Source organism: Bubalus kerabau, chromosome 15 (assembly GCF_029407905.1).
Source record: "Bubalus kerabau isolate K-KA32 ecotype Philippines breed swamp buffalo chromosome 15, PCC_UOA_SB_1v2, whole genome shotgun sequence".
Taxonomy (NCBI): Eukaryota; Metazoa; Chordata; class Mammalia; order Artiodactyla; family Bovidae; genus Bubalus; species Bubalus kerabau.
The window spans coordinates 55,585,419-55,607,214 of record NC_073638.1 but is presented as its reverse complement, the minus strand read 5'-3'; the positions used below and the strand labels follow the sequence as shown (position 1 = coordinate 55,607,214).

The window sequence follows — 21,796 nt, the reverse complement described above, 5'->3', positions numbered from 1 at the left end:
CGCCTGACAAGTAAAGAACCAGGGAGCACTTTATATCCTGGGGCAGTGTGGCCCCTGTGTGGTCTGAGGACCTGCCTTGTTCATGACCTGCCTGTTACTGGTTCCAGACAAGGTATAGGGGTGGAGAGTAACTGCTCAGAAACCTTAGAGCAATGTGGCAAAGCAGTTCTAGGTGTATGAAGCTAATAATTAAAAATTGGATTTGAACAGTTTGTTTTCTTCATTTCTTTGGTAATTTATATTGTATTTTACAAATGGATGGACCTCTTTAGTAGCTCAGTGGTAAAGAATCCGCCTGCCAATGCAGGGGTCACGGGATTGACATTGGGTCAGGAAGATCCCCTGGAGAAGAAAATGGCAACTGAGTTCAGTATTTTTCCTGTGAAATCCCATAGACAGAAGAGCCTACTGGGCTACACTTCATGGGATCGCAAAGAGTTGGACACGACTTACTACCAAATCAACAACAAAAGCAATTAAAAACAGATTAGTTCATTGTAGGTTAGAAAAAAGAAATAATATAAAAATCTCAACCTTTAACATAACATGTTGAGGTAATATTGCCCACTAATCAAGTGAAGTGAAAATAGCTCAGTAATGTGGATTCTTTGTGACCCCATGGACTATACAGTCCATGGACTTCTCCAGGCAGGAATATGGCAGTGGGTAGCCTTTCCCTTCTCCAGGGGATCTTCCAAACCCAGGGATTGAACCCATGTCTCCCACATTCCAGGTGGATTCTTTACCAGCTGAGTCATAAGGGAGGCCCACTAATCTAGGGTAACTACAATAAGAACATCTGACATTTTTAACACCTTGTGAGGGAGGTGGCCCTTTTAATCCTGCAGCACCGATATTAACTGATAAGACCAGTGCTTGATGCTGTTCTTGTTCAGTTCAGGGCCCCTCATAAAATAGCTGAGAGAAGGAATCTTCCTGCCATCTATTTGTATCTAAGCTCTCTATAGGGATGTAACTTGAAAGACGTGGCACCAATTCAACTTGTAGAAGAAGGAAACACTCAGGTCGGCTCTCTGGTAGGAAGTGAGAGAAAGACATGGAATTTTTAAAAAGTCCATACCTAGTTGGTGATTGACACAACCCCTCTCAGGTCTTTTAAAACCATTTCCAAACATTTATAAAAAGAACAGATGAGGAAGAGCTGGCATTGATTGGACCCTCAGTTATGGATGAAGCATTTATAGGTGAAGATGGGAGGGGATAAGTGTTGTGAGGGGACATGCAGCCAGCAGGTGGGTCAGGTGGGTGGGGCGTGTACCCAGCTGATTCCATTGCTGTTTTTAGTGTACAATTCTGCCAAGATTGAGGACACAGAAGGCAAGGTGAGAGCAGGACACCTGGTCAGACAGGTTTCATAATGGGACCAGGATTCTAGAAAGGTCTTTAACCTCTGGTGTGAACCTCATCTGTATGAGGAGGTCATTGTTAGTTACACTGAGATCCTGCCCAGCATCCACCCAGAGCCAGCACAGAGTAGGTTCTCACTAGCAAGCTGCTCAGGAAGCTGACTCCGCCCTGCTGTGGGGTCACTAAGACAGAGGCTCAGTCCAGCCTGAGGCATCCACTGCCCTTCTATGTGGTCCATGGCATGCTTCAGCTCAAGCACTTCCGAGGCCTCCTCCCTACCTGGGGATGAATTTCTAACCCTTGGACTGGACAGTAGCTCCTCCAGACAGAAGGCAGTAATTCTCAGGGGCCTGTCTGCACTGCCCAATCCCATCTCCATAGACGTTTGCTGCACAAAGGCCTAAACCTTAACCTCCTATTTCTTAAACCTCACTTTGACCCTGACTCTTACCACGAAATCTCACCCACGTGTGCTCTGACCGCTCCCTCCTCTCTGCCTTTGCTCTCTCACAACTCCCACACTCCCACCTCCCCCATCTTCTGACCCTAGCAAAGTCCATTCCACATGAGAGGGTGAGACTTGGCCAGCCCACGTGGTTGCTGACAGATCTGTGCTGACTGACCTCTTGTCAACTATCACTTCATTACCATCCAGTACTGTCACCAGGTTAGACCCCAGCAGGTCCTTTGTCCCCTGTGGGTAATGATGTCTGAGAACTTGTTCCAGGTCAACAGCAGCCTGATTTCAGGAGACTCCAGCTCTGCCCAACCCTGAGAGCCTCTGAGCCTCTCTTCCATACCTGACAGCTCCTGTGCTCCTTGGACTGTCTGAGTCAGCCTGTGTGTTGGTGGGAAATCTTCCTATGAGGACAAGTCCCTTAGGGCAGAATGGGGACACAGAGGGACGTCAGGTAGCAGGTGCTGTGTAGTGTTGGACCCTTGCTATGCAGCTCCTGGCTCTCTGTACCCATGGGGTTGCTGACTGCAGAACAAACACCCTAGTGTCAGTGCTTAACACATTAAAGCACATCCTTGTTCACATAAACTCCAGGGTGGATATAATATGTGGGTTCATCACTAGACACCACTCCTCCAAGTTCACGCTGTCTGCTTCCTTCTCATGTGGCTCAAGGTTGTGGTGAATGAGGGGATCTCCTTCCCTCTGGCCCTGCCAGTCTCTCCCCATCCCCCAACCCCCATCCAGCTGCCCTAAGTCTGATTGTCACCTTGTACTGTGTCCCATCCAGGCCTGGGATCAGAATTCCCAGGTTCTTACAATTCCCATGATTCTTACCTCTGACCTGTACTCACAACTTTGCCCCACATGGGGCTCCGCTGTGTGGACATCTCAGCCTTTGTCCTCCAGGCAGACTGCCTCCAGTAGCACCCACAGCATTGGAATTGCCTAATCTAGTCTCTGAGGGCTCTTGGGCTATCACTGTGGTAATGCCAGCAAGATGCCTCCAGGGACATCACCTCCAGGTGTCACATCCTCCTATTGAGTGTGCATTGGACTTAAATTTGAATCCAACTGAGAATAAGGTAGAATCGATGGCAAGTGACTCAGAAGGTAGGTAATAGAAGGTCTGTGGTGCTCTCTAACTCTCTTTCTCTCACCCTCTGTCTCTCCTTCATGACAGGCTTGCTCTGGAGAAGTCTGGTGAGTGGCAACTACCAGGTAATTGACAAGCCCACAAGCAGGGCTATGAAGCCTTCTGCCAGAAGCTTTGTGAGTGAACTTGAGAGTGGGCCCTCCAGCCCAAATCAAGGCTCTTGTCCCCTCACACTAGAACAGGTTGGCTGCCTTCTCATGAATGAACTGAGTGGGAAGCCTCAGTTGCTCCCAGTGCCCAGGGTACATAATTGTCCATTCATCTCTTAGTGTTCATGGCCCTTCACCCCAAGCAAGCCCACAACAGAAGTAACTGACTGTGATCAGGAGAGTGAGTTGGGAGGGCAAGGGATTGGGATTGAGAGGGGGTGTGGAGCTGATGTGACAATGGAGGTGACATTCAATGACCAATTGGAGGAGATGAGGTATCTAAGGAAAGAGGTCAGCAGGTCCCAGAACACACTAGGTGAGAGTGCAGGAACTCATAGAGCCACCCAGCCACCCACAACAGTGAAGGCATAATAACTCCTTCCTGCGTTCAGACACTAAGGTCTGCAGTGGTTTATTACCCAAGAATGGAAAATTGCAGTGGGCAGAAATTTATCTCCTTGGCAAATCTTGCCTTACCTTTATGGTCGTGCCCACCTGCCACCTCCTCGGTCTTCCCTGGTGGAAACCATCATTCCCCCTCCCAAACCTATTGCTCTTGATTCCCACTTCTCTTGGGAACCTATCGCACCCACCTGATCAGGTCAGAACAGGCCATCATGAGATGCTGTGAGCATATACAACCTGACTTCTAATTACACCTGCTCCCCAACATTCCCTAGTGGCTCAGATGGTAAAGAATCCACCAGCAATGGAGGAGACCTGGGTTCATTCCCTGGGTTGGTACAATCCTCTGGAGAAGGAACAGCTACCCACTCCAGTATTCTGGCCTGGAGAAGTCCATGGACAGAGGAACCTGACAGGCTACAGTCCATGGGGTCCCAGTGATTTGGACATGACCGAGTGCCTTTCACTTTCCCACCCTTCCTCACAAGATGTAGAATGGTTAATTATTTCATTAACTCTATTCCACTCCTAAGATTTGAGGTGCACTTTGTGATGCTTCTTTCTCTGATAACAAAAGTGAGGTTTGGAGGGGATGTGACTTGCACATGGTCACTGATAAGGGTTAGGTCAGGCTTGGATGCATATTTGCATCTTGAGATGGACCACATTCATACTTATTGGTGTTATTAGCTTCTGTTGGAAGAAAAGCTATTTTTGCACATAGCTGTTAGGCTCACAATACTGGCCCTATGCTCCCATCCTGTCCCCTCCCTTATGATGTGTGTTGCTAACCAGTGGCTCAGAATACCTCTCATAAGAGGCATGTCATCTGCCCTGCTTGCAGACACTGACCATTCACTCCTCGTGTTCCTTCTCTCCCTAGTCTGCCCTGTGTCTGTACATAGCCTCCCCCTTGTCTCCCACAGAACAGGGCAGAGATGGTAGCTGGAGCTGACTGGTCAGGGAGGAAGAGGCAATATGCTATTCTGTGGCCCACAGGATCCACCATGTGGGAAGGGGAACCATGGCAGCAGGGCTGCAGGGCCAGACTGGGATTAAATGGGAGGCTTTGACCAGTGTTCCCAGTTGGGGAGTAGGGTGGAGGAAGAGAATGAGGCTGAAACAGAATCCTTTCATTGGTAAACTGACATTTATGGACCTCCCTTTGTGTCAAGCTCGAGGCTGAATTTACAAAGCATGTAAGGGCTAATTCATGGAGCTCTCAACTCAAGTGACATCAGACCTGAGGTCAGAGGTCACCTTAGTCACTCAGGAAAACAGAGACTCAGAAGAAGGTTAAAGAGGTATACTCATGGTCCTTTAGCCAGTGACAGAGCTGAAGTCTCCTTCCCCACCTGTGGGCCTCTGTGACTGCCAGCCTGGGGCTCAGATGACTCAGAAACTCAAAAATGCCTGGTTGAATCAGGAAGTTTTGGCTGGAGGAGCTTCTGGACAAAGCCTTGTACTTGCTGGTGGCTTCTCCGCTGTCACTCAAGGCAGAGGAAGAGAAACCTGCTCACTGAAGCAGCTCTTCGTCCTGCTCATTGAGTGACAGGATCACAAAGGACACAGACAAAGACATCATTCTCTCCCAGCATCTCTCCCATTTCTTAGGTGGGCAGACATGAAGAGGACCCATTACAGAGGAGTCACAGCAAGAGAGCAAATCACTGATGCCAGAGTCTGGTCTTCTCTCCCAGGAGCCAGCTGTGACCCAAGGACTGGCATGGGGTCAGTGAAGTCTCTGGAGATGTGTTCAACAGACACCTGCAGGAAGCCTTCTGGGGCCACAGCACCTCCCTCCATCCTCCCTAATGCCAGCCCTGCCTTTTGGAGGAGCCTCTCCTCTGGGTGGCATTTAGCAGATCTCCAAGTGTTGGTCTCTGGGGGCATTGTACTTGAGCTTGTGGGCTTCGAAGAGATTTTCCAACTCCTTCATGTAGCACAGTGCAGCCTGTCCACCTCCTCCTGGGAGGGATGCAGTGTCTTCTGCACCTCGATGGGCTTCCCCACTGCAAGACTCAGAGGTGAGTGGTGGCTCAGAGCAGGAACCACTGAAAGTGCAGGGACCTTGGTATTCCCACTACAGTGGTCATCTGAGTAGATAAGCACTCCAAATCCCTCCCGTTCAATTCTATTTTGCATTATAGATTCTGAGATATTAGGTCAAATTCAACAATCTGTATATCAACAGTACAGCCAGCAGGCATTTTCATGCATTATCTCTTATGTTATCCTAACAATTATGTAGGGATATAACTTGGTTCTATTCCTGTTTGACTGCCGAGGAAATGAGCCCCAGGGAGGTTAAATAACTTGTTCAAGGTCATATAGCCAGGAAAAAATCAGTACCAGGGTGTAAGCCCTAAGGATGGGCTATTAACCTCAGGGAAAGGTGGATCTGGGAGTCTCAGATGCCATGATTGGAAGAGACTGTGTTTGTGGGACGAGGTGGATTAGAAAGCAGCTGCCATGTCTTCTTCTCTTGAGAATGGTCCTGAGGCAGCAGCACTGTAAACATTCATGAGAATCAGTTCAGTTCAGTCACTCAGTCCTGTCCGACTCTTTGCAACCCCATGAATCGCAGCACGCCAGGCCTCCCTGTCCATCACCAACTCCCAGAGTTCACTCAGACTCACATCCATTGAGTCAGTGATGCCGTCCAGCCATCTTATCCTCTGTCGTCCCCTTCTCCTCCTGCCCCCAGTCCCTCCCAGCATCAGAGTCTTTTCCAATGAGTCAACTCTTCACATGAGCTGGCCAAAGTACTGGAGTTTCAGCTTTAGCATCATTCCTTCCAAAGAAATCCCAGGGCTGATCTCCTTCAGAATGGACTGGTTGGATCTCCTTGCAGTCCAAGGGACTCTCAAGAGTCTTCTCCAACACCACAGTTCAAAAGCATCAATTCTCCGGCGCTCAGCCTTCTTCACAGTCCAACTCTCACATCCATACATGACCACAGGAAAAACCATAGCCTTGACTAGGTGGACCTTTGTTGGCAAAGTAATGTCTCTGCTTTTGAATATGCTATCTAGGTTGGTCATAACTTTCCTTCCAAGGAGTAAGCGTCTTTTAATTTCATGGCTGCAGTCACCATCTGCAGTGATTTTGGAGCCCAGAAAAATAAAGTCTGCCACTGTTTCCACTGTTTCCCTATCTATTTCCCATGAAGTGATGGGACCGGATGCCATGATCTTCATTTTCTGAATGTTGAGCTTTAAGCCAACTTTTTCACTCTCCACTTTCACTTTCATCATCACCCCATAATGCAAAGAAAGTTTGGTAGAAGGGTTTGCTTGTATTCAACTAAGAAATGACTGGGTGAGTGAAGATGAACAGCTCTATTAGTACTGCCTTTGGAACCTAGTTGAAATTCAAGAAGAAAGCAAATAGTTGAAAGATGGTGCTAAGTCTATGGACTAAAGCCCATGTCCATTATTTACCAGGCAATCCCTCTGGCTCTCCTTCAGAGACTGCTGATTGCTCCTTTACACACAGATCTAACAGAGCTGCCATGGTCTTGTGTCCACCTTCTCCAATTACTGTCATTAGACCCTGTGGTCAGATTTGTCTTGCATAATAAAAAGGCAAATACCCTTATCAAACCTCAATTTTGTTACCAAGGGCAGGCTGATCTCTTGAAAGTGATTTACCTTCTGTGGGCCTGTGTTTGCAATCAATAAAATGGGGATGAGAGTCCCTCCTCACAAGTTGTTGGGAAAACTAAGCTGCTGCATGTAAGGAGCCAGGGCAGTGCCTGACACACTGCAGGGACTCAGTAATCAGTAGTGGCTACTGGTCTTCATGCCCCTGTTACTCTTCTCATTCTAGACTGCCTTTCATAGGGTTACTTGCCTGTGTGTCTGTTTCACACTCTAGAACTTGTGCTCCACAAAGTCAAGGGTGTACTGCTCTATGTCCAGGTCTCCTTGCAGCACAAGCCCAGGCCTCTTACACAATAGCCCTTCCCCTCCCAGCCCGGGTCTAGGCTCACCCACAGTGGTGATGGGTCAGTGGCAGGGCATAAGACCAAAGCTGTACTGGAAGACTCCACAGCTATAGAAGAGCAGGATGGAGCCTCTAGTGCTCTTGTGAAGTCGGTCCTGAAACCACCGCAACCAGAAACCAGGAGAGTTCTCAACCTTGTCATAGATGTCATTCTCCCCAAAGGAGAAGATCAGCACCAGATCTGCCCTAGAGGGAGACAGGAGAGAGGGCGTGTGGAGGGGCAAGAAGGCACAAGCTGGTACCCTAGCCTACTGAAGGGACCTAGTGAGCAGGAACTGGAACAGAGGACAGAGCCCTGGGACAAAAGTAGGAGGCCTCAGGTGTGTCCCAGACCTGCCACAGCCTTGGGACCTGGCCTGTCTCAGGGCCACTGTCAGGCTGTTGTAACATGACAGGGAGTCCAGAATGCTGCAGAGAGTCCTCCTACATAGAAAATATCTGCAAATTTTCTGAAAAATCTCTTCTGCGCCAGCTACCTTGTATTCTTCACAGATGCTTTAGGAGAACAGCTTCTATGCTATGTCTCAAACTTTATAGTCCAAGTCCCTTCGAGTCAGATGTAATGCAAGCTTTCAACAATATGACCTTTGACACTTATTCCCTTTAATCACCAAACTCCCTTCTAGAATCTTCTCCGGGTATTTGCAAATGAGACAAAACATCGATCACCAAGATAGACTCTTCAATGTCAATGGATTGGGAATCTACCTGCCAAAATAGAATCTGCCTTAATCTCTGGTGTATCCCACAAAAACACAATCCTTATCAACCTACAGTTGAACCCAGAGCCCTCTCCGCAATACCCATGCATCAGGTCAAGCCTGATGAAGTCCTTGCAATTCCACAGCACCAGCTTGTAGGCTCCAGGCCTGGCATTCAGTGCCTCCTGGATGCCCCCAACAAGGATGGACAGCAGATTGATGCTTTCTTTCCTGCTCAGAATGTCAGCAGCACTCTCCTTGTCTGCTGAGACCAGCCCTGGGGAAAGAGGAAGGTGGATAGGTTTGGGGTTACAGGGAGAGACCATGGGGTACGTATGGCAGGTCTCCACTCACCCTCCTCCTGCAGCTGGGAGTTCCCTGAGGGCTGGGACTAAATCATTCCCTTCTTCCCAATCCCTCACTAAGGTCATTGCTGGGCACAGAGATGTGGGAAATGCTTTCTTGTGTCCAGCCTCATTCTCCACTGCACATGCTCTTGCAGGAAGTATAGAAATCTTAGAAGCCCTCCCTGAAATCCTTCCTCCATGTCTCCAGCCCTCACCTTCTCATGCTGGCTAGAGTTGGGAAGACTCACCCACGGACGTGATGTAATCCCTTGAAGACAGGGACCCAGAACCACAAGTTTAGCATCATCAGATGTGAGCGGATGCCTAGGAAAACTGAGGAGAACCCAGTGCCCTCAGTGCACAGGTTGGTAAAAGCTCCAATCACCCCGATCCCATGAGGGTCGAAGCCAGCGAGGTAGTTCCGGGAGGGGTCCAGGTCGGCAGTCTTGACCAGCTGCAGGGACAGCAGCCTGGTGAATCGGGGCTGCACCTCATGCCCTCCCCAGTCTCTGCTAACTGTCTGTGCTGACCTCTTCTATGTGTTCCCAAGTGCTATCACACCCCCATGTGAGTGTCCTGAAATTAGAGAAGCCTATCTGAGGATACTCGTCCCTGGTGCAGGCCTGGAGCAGAGGAGATGCTCTGGGAGACCATTGGATAAAGAGGGAGAGAACAGACCCATGAATGGATGAAGCTGAAACAGCCCACCAGATAAGGAAGGCCCCTGCCCAAGGCAGAGGTAGGACTCCTAGGAGGGCGACTGGGACACAAGCCCCTGTCCTACGTGAAGGGAAACCTTATCCCAGGCAGAGCCCGCCCAAAATGAAGGAGCCATTGCAGGAGAGAGTGAGCATCTCTCCAAGGGCTGTGGCATCTGGAGTTCTGTCCCAGGTCAGAGCTGACCACTGAGCCCCTGTGACTCAGTGTAAGAGACCCTAGGGCGCAGGGATGTGGGGGCCAGGAGGAGGGACATGAAGTCCTGGTGATGCCCACAAGTGTGGGTGGGAAGGGGTCAGGGAGGTGTCCTTCCAAGTCTGCAGCACTCCCTGACACCAGGTCACAGCCTGCCCACAGCACTGCACCCCTGCTCAGGGCTTGGTCTGTGTCGACACTGCTGCTCCGGGATAATGAAATCTTCACAGAGAAACCCAGATCCTGGACTGATCTTCAGCATAAGGTGGAGGCAGCTTGTCCTAGAGGAAACACTGCCTGATTTTCTACCATTAGCTCCTCAGGAAGCCCATAGGATGTGTTTAGGAAGTTCTAGTGCTCAGACGTAGTCTCCTAATTTCACTAGAAACTCTCCTAATTTCACTGTGATTTCATAGAATCACAGTGCAAAGGTTTGTGGTGTGGAGTAGGCCCAGCAGAGTGGTTAAGACAAGGAGTGTTGCTTGCCTGCCTTCAAGCCAGCAGCCGCTGTAGCTGCCACTGACAATGGTTCTTGAAAGGAAGTCAGGATGGAGGAAAAAAGGATACTGGTCACAGTGAGTGAGGACGCACATCAAAGGAATGATTGCAGTGAGCCCAGATTTTGCATCTCCCCATATACAGAAAAACAGGAAAATCAATAACTTGAGGTGTCTGCTTTTTGTGACTGGCAGTAATATTTTTATGTTTGTCTACATAGGTGGTTTTTTTTTTCCCCCAGCGAAACCCATAAGTCCTGACCCGTCCGTTACTTTCAGAACAGCTCCTCCGAGGTTGCTGAGAGGCTATCTGCTGACTACAGTCCTCAGGAACATCTTAGGACAAAACCCCTCACAACTTTAAGGTTGTGCACTTGTTTTCAGTAGACAGCAGACCCTCCCTGGCTGCCCTACCTCCTGCCATGCTAAAATTCCTGCACGGCCTGCTCTGTAAGGGGGTGTGGATGACTTGGAAGTTCTCCTGAGGGGTGACAGAGTCCAGAATCTGCCTACCATAGCCCCCTTTCAGGCCTCAGTCCAGGACAGGGAGGTCAAAGTGCACGTCATCTCTGCCTCTACTGGACACTTGGGGGTACTGCCCGCCCTCTGCAGGTGTTGATGCCACAGGACTACAGTGGCCTACAATTCTGAACACTGTGCATGGAATTTCTGGAAATCAGGTTCAGTTTCTCACAATATTATCAACAGTGCCCAAGTTGAGAAATACTCTGGGGGAGATAGCGCGTTAGAGGAGGGACAGAATAGATGTAGATAAGACAGGCACAGAGCAACTCAGCACCACTTTTCTTTCAGATGTGCAATTGATAGCAGCTCCAGGTGTGAAAAGAGAGCCAGATGTTGTTCTTAGAAGGCCCCAGGATGACCTGCTGGTCCTGGAATCCACATAACTCAAGGAGGTATGTGGCAGCATCTCTACTGTACATATGAAGACGTCGAGGCTCAGCAAGCATGTGTAACTCATCCAAGGTCATACAGCTGGCATGTTGCAGACCCTGTATGAGAATCTATGATGTTCACCTTCAGAGGTTACACTCTATACACGCTTCTCTTCTGTATCCAGAAGAGTGCCTGCCTCCAGATGAGGGCCTGTCCCTGCCTTGCACTACTAAAGGCTGTACACCTCTGTGCTAAGATACGTATACGTGCCATACTACACGACCCAGAGAACCTTCAAATCTCTTTCAAACATCAATCCTCATATTGGCTCTGCATCTCTATACATGGGACACCATACCCAGAGAGAAACCAACTATTCTCAGGTCACAGAGTGGTAAAAGTCTGTCTCCTGCCTCCCAGCCCAGTATTCTGCTCACTGCACACAGGAACACGTTTTCCCATGGACACTTGGACCACAACACAACCACCGCCATTATTCACCAAGATGGGGAAATAGTCCTTCATGTACCTCCATATGACCCACTGCCTTAGTACATCACTCTGCCTGCCCCCCTGCCAAGGCTTGGCTCGATCCACATACCACCAGATCGCATACAGGACACTGAAGATGCAGAATCTTGTGAACAGGAGGCCTATGAAGACCACATAGCAGACAATGCCTGGGGAGGCAGGCAGGAGCATTAGTGATGAGACGTATAAAGCACAAGCTCTCCCCATGTGCCCAGCACTAGCAGCACAGTCCTGTCCCGGCCTCGCCCCAAGAGGAAGGGGTCAGCCTTCTCTGCCTTAAAGGAAGAAGAAATGAGCCTGTCCTGTGTCACACTGGGAGATTGGGTTTGAAGCCAGGTAGACCTAACTTCAAACTGACTTTTTCCCCACTACGCTTTTTCCCAGACACCTCGTTCCTTTCAGTCTTCTCCCTCTACTGCCATCTCTGCCCTATTCAATAGTCTGTATTCACCAGGTGCTCAATAAATGCCGGGTAGAGATATGACAGGATGAAATCTTTCTAGTATGCATTCTATGAATGAAGAAGCTTTCTACCTAGCCCACCTTCTGTTTACCTCAGCCCATCTTTCCATAGATAAATCCTATATTCCATAGATATGTCTCCCCTTTAGCTGAAGTCCCCACATGACTTCTCATAACTTTGAGGCTCAGCTCAAACAGCTTAGCCTGACTTCAACCTCCCCACTGCTAACTTGATGTCCCTCTTGCTCCAGCCTCACTTACCACATGCACCTCTTGTTCTGGCCACACCAAGCTGCTCAGTGTGGATACAACTCCCTGAGCTCTTTAGCTTTTGTTCAGTTCTTTGCTCTGCTGCCAGGCCATTTCCTGCTGAAGAAGGGAGGAAGGAAGAGGGCAATCTATGCCTGGCCTGTCCGTCAGGAGTGCAGAAGGGCTAGGACAGGTTCATGAGCAATTCCTTCCAGTCTTAGGATTCTGAGTTCCTTTTCCCAGGCTAATCCCGGCTTTGACTCAGGTTCAGGTGGTCTGTAGGGCTGTCTTTAATCTGATGCCAATGGCCTTTATTCTTAGAAAATATTGTGTCCTCTCCATTCTATTCCCTCCATGAAACCATGTGCTCAAACTCTTAAAGGTCAGCTTCCACTTGTATTGCATTTGAAAGTTGGGTAAACTGGGCCTGTCATTCATGGCTGACTACCCGGGGGAGGGGACTTTTGACCCAGTCTGAATAGTAATAAAATGCATAAGCCAAAGTAGGTTAGGGCTCACAGAGCCTCACTTATTCAGAGCACATGCAACGTGCCAGGTGCTGGAGCTACAACCGTGAACAACGCACAGATGTACCTGCCCTCATAGTGCTGATTTCAGTGCTGTGTTTGATGCTCTTTGTATTGTCTTTTCAAGTTTTATGGCAGTAAAACCTATGTTAAACATAACATGTATCAAAATAATTTTTTAATTGTATTATCTTTTATAAAATTTATATTATAGTTAATTCACAATATTATGTTCATTTCAGGTGTACAGGAAATTAAATGAGTTATACATATACATATATCCACACTTTTTTTTCGTTCTTTTTCCATATAAACCATTACAGCATCTTGAGTGGAGTTTCCTATGCTCTCTAGAGATTTTTATTAGTTATCTATTTTATGATAGTAGTGTGTATGAAGTGAAGTCGCTCAGTCGTGTCCGACACTTTGCAACCCCATGGACTGTAGCCTACAAGGCTCCTCTGTCCATGGAATTTTCCAGGCAAGAAGTAGCATGTATATGTCAATCCAAACCCCCCAGTTTTTCCTTCCTTCCTGGTCCTCTGGTAACCATAAATTTGTTTCAATGTCCACATGCTATGTAAATAAATAAATTTATTTGTACCCTTTTTTGATATTGCATATAAGTGATATCATACAATATTTGTGTTTCTGTGTCTGACTTACTTCATTCGCCATGACAATTTCTAGGTCCATCCATATTGTTACAATGGCATCATTTGTTCTTTTTAATGACTGAGTAAATATTCCATTTATATCCATTCCTCTGTCATTGGACATTTAGATTGTTTCCATGTATTAGTTATTGTAAATAGGGCTGCAATGAACATTGTGATGCATGGATCTTTTCATATTATGGTTTTCTTGACAAAGACACTATAGAGAACTAAATGGAGATACCTTATGAAACCAAAAATAGAGCTACCATAAGACCCAGCATTCCTACTCTTGGGCATATACCTAAAATGATTTTTAGTGTATTGTTGATGGCATTAGTTCATCATATTTCTGTGTAACAATCACCATCCTTCATCTCTGGAACTCTTTTCATCTTCCCAAACTGAACCTCTGTACCCATGAAATGAGAACTCCCATGTCCGGTCTAGAGAATAAAACCCAAGTTGTTCATAGTAGCTCCCTGCGGGGTAGGATTCACTTTTTCCTGGATTCATTTTTAGAATACATATTCTCTTTGAATGAGTAACAATAGCATGGATTCATTTTTCACTCAGAAAAATAAAATAAAAGATTTTTTAAATGCTTGCATTTCCACTTGACCAAAAGAATTCTCCTTACCCCACAGTATACTGCACCCTGGGCTCACCTTTTAGCTCCTGTCATCAGGCAATGCCAAACTTGGGAGTATTTCCAGTCCCTGAGAAAGGAAGATCTCTTCTTTCCCCTTATAACACCCAGAAAGAAAAATGCAAAACCCCATTTTACTGAGACCTGGAGAGTGTAGCCAGGTTGGCTAGGTCACCCAGAAAGCTAGGAGGATGGGACCTGGCATTCAGTTCTACTATTTTGGCTCATTATGCTCCCAACATTCTTTCATTTAACAAACATATACCAACATCAACTCTTCAAGGAGCTAGAGATGCAGATGAGAACAAGACCACCTGTTTGAAAGGAGCTTACCTTTCTGTGTAAGTGTGTGAATTAAAGAAAAAAGAACAGAGTAAACAAGTAACCTACTAGAAAGTATTTGTCTGGGACCTGAGTCCGTGGTGATGGGTCCCTGTTGACCTTTCTGGTCACTTCTTTGCCCCTCCCCCAAATGCCTGCTGTATGGCCAGCATGAGCCAGCTGTTCACTACATGTACAGCATGTATGGCCCACAGCAAGCCCTTACTTTCTTGCCAGTCTGTACATTTTGCCCATGGACAATCTCTTAAGTATCTTTGAAAAGTGGTCCCATCCCTCTACCTACCGCTAGCCTCCCTAGATCAGGGTAAGGAGTCTTTTCAGAATTCAGAGCCATAATTCAGAATGTGAGGCTCAAGAGGCAACTAGGAGGATATTGCATAGATACAAAATCATTTCAAGCATTTAAACTGTAAAAACCATTCTTGGCTTTTGGGCTGTAGAAATACAGAAACAGTCAGGGGGCTGTATGTGGCCCACAGACCTGCGTTGTGACCCCTGTTGCAAACCGTGACTTTGTACCTGAGCAGGGCCTATGCAGCCTTCCTAGAAAAGACCTCTCATATCCTCGGTCTGCCCCTTATTTGTAGAAATACTGTGGCCTCATAAGCTTTCTCCAATTTCTAAAGGATAAAATGAACCAGAGAAATGATAAACACAGAAAGAAAGGAAAACAGTCAAGAGAAAATATTAATAATAATAGTTTTACTTATTCAATAAATCAAGAAACTTTAGTAACTCCTCAAGGGCTATAGATAACATTCTGAGCCTCATCTTTGAGCTGTTTTGCAGATACTGAACCCCCACCAGGTAGAGGAAGTTGCTCACCAGCCTGTAGACCTCAGACCGGGGGAAACCAGAAGGTTGGTGATGTTGGCTCCCAGTTACCTCACCACCAAGCAATCAGACAGTTGTCTAGGAGCTGGTCATGTGCCCAGAAACTCTACCTCACCCAGTATCTAGACACAATTCCCTGAAATTCATGAGGCGGGGGCGGCGTTTCTGTAATTTTGAGCCGTACATACTCAGACTCCTCTCTTGGCTCCTGCAATGAACACTGCACTTTCTAAAAATTTTTATCTCAACCAAGTATCAGTATATGAGCTTTACTGTGCTCGGGAAAGCAGGCCCAAATCTGATTTAGTAACAACTTCTCCCTGTCATCTGCCTCCCCCAGACACCACAACACAATTGAGATTCCTTAATTGCAGCCTGTCACACACAGATTGGACCTTGTCCTTCCAGTATGTAAAGCCCTCCTGGGGCTGCCCTTTGCCCTCGGGATAAGGGACAAAGTACAATCTCTTATTTCTGACACTGGTGGACTCATCTTCCATCTCTCAGCTGCCCTTACTGTAGCTCCAGGCTCAGGGCCACTAGACCTCCCTGTGCTGTTTCTGATGGTCCCAGGGACCAGGCTGGGCTAGGGGTGGGCACAGATAGCCATACACACTCCTTCTGGCAAAGCTCTCAGTGGCCATCTGAGCAGGATGCTGAGCCAGCAAACAGTTTAGGATCTGTATTTTCTTCCCATCAACGCACTGTGGTGCTCAAGGTTACCAGTTTCCAAACCAGCTCGCCTTACCCATGGCCAGGAAACAGCTGACCCGCTACAGGACCGCGAATGTTTGCAGCCTGCGTTCCCAAGGCACAAACAAGGGGGCGAACTCCACCGTGCTGTTTGATCTGCTGTCTCAGGAAGCTTCTCTGAGCTCTGCTGTGGTCTGAGACACCTCTGGTTCATTGCTGCCAGCAGTTTTCTAAGCACTTGTAGGGGATGCGGGTGGGTTACCAGCCAGCCGTAAGGTGTCATTGCAGGAACGAGATTCTTAGGAGAAATCTTTAAAAGCACCTGGTCGGAACCTAGCTGAATATGGGAGAAGAGAAGTACAGTTTACTCCTCAGGCAATACATTATCTGCCAGATGACCTTTGCTCAAATCTTGCCCATTACTTAGCAAGTGAAGCAGCAAGTATGGGGCAATCCTGCCCTCTTTTCACTTACACAACTACTTGGCTGCAGTAATTGCCTCCTTTCACTTGCCAGGTCCACTGTTCCCCTTTACAAATAAGCAATACCGGCTCCCATATAAATATCCATCAGCCCCAACATCTCCTCCATCACTGGCCCTGTTCCTCAGCTCACCTGCATAGCACAACTCAAGAAAGAACCATCTGCATTAAACACCCTCCCCTCCCATTCTGTCCTCCCTCCTCCAGGCTTCAGACATCACTGTCCTGTGGAAGTGCCCTTGACAAGTTCACCAGTGGCCTCCACACTGCTGACTCCAGTGGTTAATTCTCAGCTCTCATCTTGACCTCTCAGCAGCCTCAGACACAGCTGTTCCCTCCCTCCTCCTTGAAACCACTTAGCCTGTGGGCACCACCCTCTCCTGGTTTGCCTCCTGCCCCTCTGGCTACTCATGGGTCTCCATGGTGGCACTTATCCTTCACCAGACTAAGTGTTTGAAGGTCCTCCTGCCCCCTCAGTCCCTGGACCCTCCCTCTTCTCTCCACCCTCTCTCCCGCAGAGACCTTATCCAGGTTAATGGCCTTGGAATCTTCCAAACTGCTTCTCCAGCCTGACCTCCCCCGAGCTCAAGACTTAACTTTGTAGGTGGGTACTTGACATCCTCTCTGTCTCCTCAGCACCTCCAGCACAACCTGTCTAAAATTGAACTTGACTTCCTCTCACCTGCCCTTGCTGCAGTCTCCACATAGCCATAGAGTTTTCCAAGGTCATTATAAATTACGCTGGTAGTCAACTGGTTAGGACTCTGCACTTTCAGTGCTCTGTCTGGGGTTCCTCGTGTACTTCCATGGGTTTAACAGTGGTTTCTTAATGCTTAACGGAGGTTGAGAACATTTAAAAATATCTAATGGGCCGGGACAACATGGCAGCCCCCATCCTTGGCTCTCTGCTGGGGATTGTCCAGCAGGTTGTTCCTTCATCAGCTTCAGGCCAAGTTTGAAGTTACTATATGGACTGGAAAACACACATCTTCAGAATAGAAGAAAAAGGCCTATGAGTAGAGAGGCTATGGATCAGTTCTCTCAGGGAGACCACCATTCTCCCAAATAAGCTTCAGTCAGTGTCTGATGAAATTGCTGCCCTTCTCAGGGATAGCTGTCTCATTACAATCAGAAATCATGTGTTGAGAGGTTCCCTGCACAGGTGTAAAGTGACGCTGGAGGCTTCGTGGTATGGTTGTCCACTTAGCTGGTTGTGGGTAATTGTTGGGGTTGAGCGAACACTGTAGCGAGTCACTCCAGAACCTACTAAGATTACAGGAAAAGCAATTCTGTCAAGAAGAGACTTTTCTGAAAGATAGGAACTTAATTTGGGAGGATCTGGATTAGAATTCTGCTCTACCTGAATCTGTCTACAATTAAAGTACTTCTAAATTTTAAAAGAAGATATTTGAATGTTTCATTCTGCCAGTGAATTATCTTTTCTCTTGGACTTAATAAACATACTGTTCCCATGCATAGTGCCTAGTGTTGAGCATTAAAAAGTTTCTGTGAAAAAGAAATTGTTCACTGTTCAATTGAATATCATTTTATGATAAGTTCGTGTTCTGGTCTTTGTTGATTTAAGTATTTCTTGCATGGGAAAGCTGCTTCCCGTCCCCACAGCCAGCCTCTCTGATTATCGCTGACACCCGTGCTCTCACTGGTCTAAGCCTCTGTGTCCTTTCTCCCTGCCACAGTCTCAACAGCCAGAGGGATGGCTGGGTCTGAGGCTACATGACTGCACCAGCTACAGACTAGTGGTGTCAGGCTTTCCCAAAACAGCAGCACCAACTTACATCTCACCCAGAATATATCAGTGTCCCCTGGATGCAGACCGTGTCTCCTCCTGGGTAAATTCAGACATCTTATTTCCTGGTGTTAGACAGATATCAAGTTGGGGGTCTTGATTTCCATTTAACATCACAAATGGTGACCATGACTTTATTCATTGCATTCCCACTGTGTGAAAAGTTTATGAAGAAGAAAGACAGTGGAATTGGGCAGAGGGCAAGGGCAAACCAAAATGGCCCATCAGAGTGGTCCTGAATTGGGCTAAAGTGGCCGAGGCTGACATCCTGCCTGGATCTGTCTTAGGATCAGTTGCCCCTGTGCAGGCAGCTCTGCAGCTGGGACCACCCCTCCTTCCTTGAAGGTGCATCTGGGAGGCATTTTCCAGGGTCCTCCCTCAAGGCAGATTGGAAGAGCCCTGATGAGAGCCGAGACCAGTCCTGCTTTGGCCACTTGCCAGCTGTGATACTTCAGAAAAGTCCTTCCCTTCCCAGAGCCCCTCATCCTACCAGGTATCAGGGGCTGAGATACAGCCCCTAGTGACCTGTGTACAGCGCTCAGCAGTCCACCGGGGTTTCTGTGCCCCTCACCTCACAATCCCCTTACAGGCCAACAGCCAGGCAGCACCATACTTCCTGGGGCAGTGCAGCTCCTGTGTGGTCTGAGGACCTGCCTGTGTCCACCAGCTGCCTGTTACTGGTTCCTGACAAGGTAAGTACAGAGCTGGAGAGGGCTGCTCAGAAACCTTAGAGCAACATGGCACTGTAGTTCTGTGTGTAATTAAACTAATAAATTAAAATTGGATTGAACTCGTTTTCTTTGTTTTCTTCATTTCTGGGTAATTTATGTTGTATTTTTCAAATAGATGGCTTCCTGATGACTCAGGGGTAAATATTCCACTGGCCAATGCAGAAGACACAAGATTGAGCCCTGGGTCAAGAAGATCCTCTGCAGAAGGAAATGGCAATCAAGTTCAGTATCTCGGCCTGGGGAATCCCATGGACAAAGGAGCCTGGTGGGCTACATTGCAAAGAGTTGGACATGACTTAGTGACTAAACAACAACAAAGAGAAGGTGATGGTGGGTTAGAAAAAAGAAATAATACAAAAATCTGGACCTGTACCACAGCATATTGAGGTGATATGCCCACTACCTAGGGCAACTCCAACAAGATCACCCGACATTTTTAACACTATTTGAGAGAGGTGGCCCTTTTGATCCTTCATACTGATATTTACTGATAAGACCAGGGTTTGATGGTGTTTTGTTCTATTCAGGGAACCTTTTAAAATAGCTGAGAGAAGGAATTTTCCTGTCCATCTATTTCTATCCATTCTCTCACTGGGGATATAACATGACTTTCGTGGCACCTGTTCAACTTGTTGAAGAAGGAAACACTCAGGTTAGCTCTCTGGCAGACAGTGAGGGGAAGACATAAATCTAAGAAAAGTCCAAACTAAGTTTGTGATTGACACAAACCTTCTCAGGCCTTTTAAATCCATCTCCAGGCTTTTACAAACAGAAGGGATATGGAAGACCTGGCACTGGTTGTGCCCTCATTTAGGGATTTCGCCTCATTTAGCCCGTGGCTACAGCTGGTGCCATTGCTGTTTTCAATGTACAGCTCTCCCGAATTTGAGGCCACAGTAGGCAAGGTGAGAGCAGGACGCCTGCGCAGGCAGCTTTCACACTGGGACCAGGATTCTAGACATGAACTTCATCTGCATGAAGAGGTCACTGCAGTTACACTGAGATACTGGGTGTGTAGCATCCATCCAGAGCCCAGCATGTAGCGGGTTCCTAGACAGTGGCTCAGGGAGCTGACTCTGCCCTGCTGTGGGGTCACTAAGACAGATGCTCAGCCCAGCCTGAGGCATCCACTGCCTCTCCATCTGGTCCATGACCCGCTCCAGCTTAAGCACCTCCCAGGGCTCCTCCCTACATGGGGGGTGGGAGTCAATTCCTAACCCCTGAACCTGACAATAGCTCCCCAGACAGCAGGCCAGGCATCCTCAGGGTCCCTGCCTGCCCTGCCCCCCTCTATCTCAATAGAACTTTGCTGCACAAAGGCCTAAACCTCAGCCTCTTGTTCCCTAAACCTCACCTTGACCCTGACCTTCACCAGGAAGTCTCACCTACATGTGCTCTGTCCTCTCCCTCCTTTACTCCCTCAGCAGCTCCCATGTTCCCATCTCTGCCTCCTCCTGATCCCTAGCAAAGCCCAGTCCCCCTGAAAGGGTGAAGCTTGGCTGGACCACGTGGCTGCTGGCAGAGCTGTGCTGGCTGACCTCTGTCCCACTTGTTGTCACCATCCAGCATTCTGGCTAGGCTAGGCCCTTGTCATCACCAGGCTAGGTCCCAGTAGGCCCTTTATCTTTTGTGAGAAATGATGTCTGAAAACTTGTTCCAGGTCAAAGGGCAGCCTGATTTCAGGAAGAGACCCTAGCTCTGTCCAACCCTGACAGCCTCTGAGTCTCTCTACCACATCTGACAGCTCCTGAGCTCCTCGGGCTGTGTGAGTCAGCCTGTGTGCTGGTGGGAGATCTTCTCACAAGGGCAAGTCACTTTGGGCAGGCTGGGGCCCTGAGAGGGTGTCAGGGAGCAGGTACTGTGTAGTATTGGACCCTTGCTGTGCAGCTTCTGGCTCTCTGTATTCATGGGGAGCTCAACTGCTTAACAAACAGCCCAGTATCAGTCCTTAACACACAAAAGGGCACTTCCAGTCACACAAAGTCCAGAGAAAATATTCCTATTCAGGAACATATCTAGGCAGCCCTCCTCTAAGATCATGCCTTCTGCTCCCTCTTTGTGTGGCTCCAAGGTTGTAGTAAATGAATGGGATCCCTTTCCCTCTGGCTCTACCAGTCTCTTCTCACCCCCTATCCCCCATCCAGTTGCCCTCAGTCTGATGGCACCTTGTACTCCATCCCAGCAAGGCCTGGGCTCACAGCCATGGTTCCCAACTCTGACCTGGGCTCACACCTTTGCCCCACCTGGGGCCCTGCTGTGTGGGCATCTCAGCCTGTGTCCTCCAGGTAGACTGCCTCCTGCAGCAGCCACAGCACAGAGGTTGCCAAGTTCAGTCTCTGAGGGCTCATAGGCTGTCGCTGTGGGAGCACCTGCAAGATGCCTCCAGCGATCACCTCCAGGTGTCACATCCTCCTACTGAGTGTGACTTGGACTTAGGGCCTTGCATCCAACTGATTGAATAAGGCAGAATTGGTGGTGAGTGACTCAGCGTTTAGGTAGCAGAAGATATATGGCTCTCTCTCCATCTCTCTGTCTGTCTCTCTCTGTCTCTGTCTCAGTTTCTCTCTTTCTTTCGTGACTGGCTTACTCTGGAGAATTCTGGTAAGTGGCAATGGCCAAGCTAGTGGACAAGCCCACAAGCAGGGCTCTAAAGCTTTCTGCCAGAAGTTTCGTGGGTAAGCTTGGGAGTGTGTTGTCCAGCCCTACTCAAGGCTCTGAGACTATCCCTCTACAGTAGAACAGGTTGACTACCTCCTCATGAGTGAACTGAGCAGGAGCCCTCAGTCACTCCCAGCCCCCTTGGGACATAGTTGACTCATCCATTAATGCTTATGGCCCTTTCACCCTAAGCTAACCCACAACGTGAGTAGCTGACAGTGATCAGGACAGTGAGTTGGAAGGGAGGGATTCAGGATGGAGGGAGGGACAGAGCTGAT

General features: G+C 48.2%; 1 pseudogene; it reads right to left on the bottom strand.

Annotated features, from left to right (window-relative positions):
- Nucleotides 1-5,393: 5,393 nt before the first annotated feature.
- On the bottom strand, nucleotides 5,394-21,064 carry LOC129627858 (2-acylglycerol O-acyltransferase 2-like; annotated as a pseudogene).
- Between the last annotated feature and the right edge of the window lie 732 nt (nucleotides 21,065-21,796).